We start from the raw sequence: 6,085 nt of genomic DNA, 5'->3' as shown, positions 1-6,085 counted from the left end.
AACAGCAAGTTAACAAGTGATAAACATGAGCGTAAACGGTATTGCAATGCTAGGAAACAAGGCCTAGGGTTCATACTTTCACTAGTGCAAGTTCTCTCAACAATAATAACATAATTGGATCATATAACTATCCCTCAACATGCAACAAAGAGTCACTCCAAAGTCACTAATAGCGGAGAACAAACGAAGAGATTATGGTAGGGTACGAAACCACCTCAAAGTTATTCTTTCCAATCAATCCATTGGGCTATTCCTATAAGTGTCACAAACAGCCCTAGAGTTCGTACTAGAATAACACCTTAAGACACAAATCAACCAAAACCCTAATGGCACCTAGATACTCCAATGTCACCTCAAGTATCCGTGGGTATGATTATACGATATACATCACACAATCTCATATTCATCTGTTCAACCAACACATAGAACCTCAAAGAGTGCCCCAAAGTTTCTACCGGAGAGTCAAGACGAAAACGTGTGCCAACCCCTATGCATAGGTTCATGGGCGGAACCCGCAAGTTGATCACCAAAACATACATCAAGTGAATCAATAGAATAACCCATTGTCACCACGGTTATCCCACGCAAGACATACATCAAGTGTTCTCAAATCATTAAAGACTCAATCCGATAAGATAACTTCAAAGGGAAAACTCAATCCATTACAAGAGAGTAGAGGGGGAGAAACATCATAAGTTCCAACTATAATAGCAAAGCTCGCGGTACATCAAGATCGTGCCAAATCAAGAACACGAGAGAGAGATCAAACACATAGCTACTGGTACATACCCTCAGCCCCGAGGGTGAACTACTCCCTCCTCGTCATGGAGAGCGCCGGGATGATGAAGATGGCCACCGGTGAGGGTTCCCCCCTCCGGCAGGGTGCCGGAACAGGGTCCCGATTGGTTTTTGGTGGCTACAGAGGCTTGCGGCGGCGGAACTCCCGATCTATTGTGTTCCCCGAAGGTTTTAGGGTATATGTATATATATATATATATATATATATATATATATATATATATATATATATATATGCGGAAGAAATACTTTTGGGGAGCCACGAGGGGCCCACGAGGGTTGAGGGCGTGCCCAGGGGGGGGGCGCCCCCTGCCTCGTGCCTTCCTTGTTGCTTTCTTGACGTGGACTCCAAGTCTCCCGGGTTGCTTTCTTTCCAAAAATAACTTCTCCAGAAGGTTTCATTCCGTTTCGACTCCGTTTGATATTCCTTTTCTTCGAAACACTGAAACAAGGGAAAAACAGGAACTGGCACTGGGCTCTGGGTCAATAGGTTAGTCCCAAAAATAATATAAAAGTGTTTAATAAAGCCCATAAACATCCAAAACAAATAATATAATAGCATGGAACAATAAAAAATTATAGATACATTGGAGACGTATCAGGCAGCAGTGTTGTAGATGATTGCCGGGGCCATCGAACCTCTTGAAGACGACGCAGCGGAACTCTCAATGAAGGCACCAATGTCGGTGTCAAAACCGGCGGATCTCGGGTAGGGGGTCCCGAACTGTGCGTCTAGTGTCGATGGTAACAGGAGATAGGGGACACGATGTTTACCCAGGTTCGGGCCCTCTCTATGGAGGTAATACCCTACTTCCTGCTTGATTGATCTTGATGAATATGAGTATTACAAGAGTTGATCTACCTCGAGATCGTAATGGCTAAAACCCTAAAAGTCTAGCCTGTATGACTATGATTATGATCGCCTCTACGGACTAAGCCCTCCGGTTTATATAGACACCGGAGGGGACTAGGGTTGTACAAAGTCTGTTACAGAGAAAGGAATCTTCATATAAGCGCACCAAGCTTGCCTTCCACGCCAAGGAGAGTCCCATCCAGACACGGGAGAGAGTCTTCGGTCTTGTCTCTGCACCGCCCATCAGTCCGGCCTACGTATCATAGTCCGGACGCCCGAGGACCCCTTAATCTAGGACTCCCTCACCTGCACAACGCGTGAAGCTGGCCACAGAGGTTTCCGTCGGCGCCGACGAGCTCTCGCGCGGGCAGCAGCACGACCTTGAATTCTTCGGCGCCGTCGTGCCCCCCCCAGCCAGAGCCGGAGGTCAACAGCAACTCCGGCAACAACTGCGACTCTGACGGAAAACCGGTTAGTCATCTATATACCCATTTGTGCGGCAAACATATCAAGTGTTTTCTCTAGCTAATCCCCCCACCCCGCCCCTCTATAATTTTTCTGGAATACAAATCCTATGGTTATGTTCTCTCAGTCCATGAAATCATAGTAATTAAGATCCGTTAGATGCATGTAGTGTATTGATTGTTTGAATGTTATCCGTATAGAGTTATTGATTAATTGTTTGTTCTGTACAAATTATTTTTGCTAATAATCCGATCAGGGTTAGCTTGCGTGCTAATAATTCGTGGCCAGATCTTGAGAATTGATTTTGAATGTCCTACATATATGTTTGTGCCTTTTTTCTTCCTAATCTTGAGAATTGATTTCGAATGTCCTACATGTTATGCCATTTTTTCTTTCAGATTGGTATGTACACAGATGAGGCTCCGATCAGCGCCGCCGCCAGATGTAGATCTTGGGCCCGACTGTGCGGCCAGAAGCGCCCCACTGGACTTGAGGAACTAGTAGAATCTCCGATGGACCGCATCAGCGATCTCCCGGACGGAATCCTTGGGGAGATCATCTTCCTTCTCCCCACCAAGGATGGCTGCCGCACACAAGTCCTCGCATCTTGGTGGCGCACTCTGTGGCGCACCGCACCTCTTAATCTCGACTGTCATCAGCTATCTGTCGTTGATGATTCTGAACTCCCCGGAGCCATCATCTCCTCCCACGGGGGCTCTGTTCAACGCATCTGCATCCCGGCATGCTACCTGCTAGACATACCCTGCCCGGTGGCTGCCTGGCTGACATCCCGTCAATTCGATAAACTCCAGCAACTTGAGTTCTACCATGACTATGTTTGTAACATACCACGAACCGATGTATCTGTGCCCTCACCACCGATGTCCATCACGTGCTTTTCCTCCTCTCTCTCCACACCACCACCTTTGCCCAGTGCCATCTAGCAGACAATCTGGTACAAATGCTTCGACTCCCACTGCTAAAAAAACTTGCGCTTGTGGCGGATGATCTGTCGGAGGCCGCACTGCACAGCATCATCCACTCCAGCTGCCCTGCCCTGGAGCGCTTGCTGCTTGTTTTTGCACTGGAAATTCACATCCGTTGTCTCAAAATAAAGTCGCCCCACCTTGTAAGCATGGGAATTTGTTTTTTTGGACATGATCTCATCATCGAAGATGCCCCTTTACTTCAAAGGTTGCTCCTTGATTCTGGTATAGTACCTTCACAAATAACTATAGTCTCTGCGCCTAAACTAGAGACCTTGGGTGCAATTCGTGATCCTTTTAGATGGTTCAAAATGGTGTTTGGCTCCACACCTATTGAGGTACTATATATGATTCACGTAAACTTTTGTAATCTGAATTTTTCATTTGTGCGCATAAGCTAAGTATCATCTTGGAGTACACTTTTGGTACTAATATTATGTTATATGCTCAATGAAGAGCTTGTCCATCCTATCCGTGGTGGTGGATTCTGTCAAGACCTTACATATCAGGTATGTGGTGTTTTGATCTGAACACAATTACTGGCTTGCTGCAATGCTTTCCATGTCTGGAGAATTTGTATATAAAGGTGATGATTTCACGCACATTGAAAGCCCGTATATAATGTACTATAATCACTCTTTCAACATAATCTTGTTAGACATTAACTGTTTTCAATCTTCATCTCTATTTAGGCACTAACACATGGAGAAAAAGGTATAACCAATCGATGGTTCAAGAAGCAGGATTTTCTCAGATCTCATGATATTCGTTTGAAGACAGTAACACTAGAAGGATATGCATCTAACAATGCAAACACTAGCTTTGTCACATTCTTCATGTTGAATGCGAGGGCACTATTGTCCGTGAGGATTAAGTTTTTCGACAAGAAATTTCTTACAGCTGCAAGTGTTGAACAACATAAAAATAAGTTTCAGGTGGACCTAAGGGCTTCTGATCGTGCTCGACTCCTGTTTACAACAGCTTGTCATCATGTACCAGTAGAATTACTGGCCGGGGATCTTGATTTTATGGATCAGACTGATCCATTTGATTGTGACTGCCGAAAACTTTGGTTGAGCTAGATGTCATTGTCCTGTTCAATCTGGATTTTGTCTAAACCTGATGAGCAATTAATCCTCGTGCTTTTGTACTGTTTATAAGCTGGAGTTAGATATTGTTTCCCTTTTCAACTCGGTTTTGACCCATATTTTCTTTCATACTGGGCCAATGGCTTGCCATTTCTTTCATTAAGACATAAATATTATAAGCATTCATAACATAGGGAAAGAACATCACTGTCGCGGGATCCTCGAGATCTTTGTTCATTACAGAACCCGCAAGTTCTTAGCGCCCACCAACACCCACAAACTTATTTTCAGCTAGCACACCAAATGGGCTGTAATTCTTAATAAGAAAAGTAGCATGGTAGTGACGGATTTGGATTTGTAATTTGGGACCCACGAGGAAAAAGCCTATCCAGGGAGGTGCCGACTCGACAGCAAACATTGAGAAACATGGTTTTAAAATTACTGTAAATCCAAAACTCGCCTCAAAATCATGAAACTTGGCATGGTGTTATGACATAGCAGCAACATGTTGTGGTAAAAAATTAGTCCAATTTGGGACAAGTTTTGGTACAAACTTCTTACAAACCGGAGCTTCTCTCAAAAAGGCTCATGGTTCCGAGAGGGACCTTGTCACCTATGTGTGCAAAACGACATATGCTGTCTCTTCCCGCCTTGATTTATTTTACAAAGGCAACATGCAACTATATATAGTAGTGTCGTCCTAAAAATATGAAATTATTCACGGTTCGTTTTGCCTTTTTATACATTATTTGAGTTTCCTAGGCATTTTAGAACGTACTTTCGTGTGTCCAAAGGTCATGTGTGTACTAGCCACATATGTAATTCGATGTTCAATCTGTTTATGGAATCAAGTCCTTATAAGTTATAAGTACATATGCTGTTGTTCTGTGTGCAATGACATCGCACACAGACCCTACCGGGGAACCCGTCGGTGATGATTTCATCAATCGCTGACAATTGTATACCACCAAGCGTTTGCCCACAACACACACGGCTTATTAGCGGCAATTGTTTGTGTTATTATCGATCTTCGCACACATTTCTGATTACAGATGTAGGATCGAAAGTGTGTCTAGATGGGGTGATTAGACTACTTGACCAAATAAAAATCTAGCCTTTTCCCAATTTTAAGTCTTGGCAGATTTTAACAACTTAGCACAAGTCAAGCAATCAACCTACACATTCAAGTCTAAGAGCAAACGCAACGTAGACACGGAGATTTTTGGCGCGGTTCCGATAGGTGGTGCTATCGTACATCCACGTTGATCGAGACTTCAACCCACGAAGGGTAACAGTTGTGCGAGTCCACAGAGGGCTCCACCCACGAAGGGTCCGCGAAGAAGCAACCTTGTCTATCCCATCATGGCCATCGCCCATGAAGGACTTGCCTCACTAGGGTAGATCTTCACGAAGTAGGCGATCTCCTTGCCCGTACAAACTCCTTGGTTCAACTCCACAATCTTGACGGAGGCTCCCAAGTGACACCTAACCAATCTAGGAGACACCAATCTCCAAAAGGTAATAGATGGTGTGTTGATGATGAACTCCTTGCTCTTGTGCTTCAAATGATAGTCTCCCCAACACTCAACTCTTTCTCACAGATTTGGATTTGGTGGAAAGATGAGTTGAGTGGAAAGCAACTTGGAGAAGGCTAGAGATCAAGATTCATGTGGTTGGAATGGAATATCTTGACCTCAACACATGAGTAGGTGGTTCTCCCTCAGAAAATGTATGCTGGAAGTGTAGGCATGTTCTGATGGCTCTCCTCACGAGTGAAGAGTGGGTGGAGGGGTATATATAGCCTCCACACAAAATCTAACCGTTACACACAATTCACCAAACTCGGTGGGACCGAATCAGAAAACTTGGTCAGACCGATTCAGTTCAAAATGTGA

The sequence above is a fragment of the Triticum aestivum genome, chromosome 2D (assembly GCF_018294505.1).
Source record: "Triticum aestivum cultivar Chinese Spring chromosome 2D, IWGSC CS RefSeq v2.1, whole genome shotgun sequence".
In the NCBI taxonomy this organism is placed as follows: Eukaryota; Viridiplantae; Streptophyta; class Magnoliopsida; order Poales; family Poaceae; genus Triticum; species Triticum aestivum.
Note: the sequence above shows the minus strand (reverse complement) of the source record.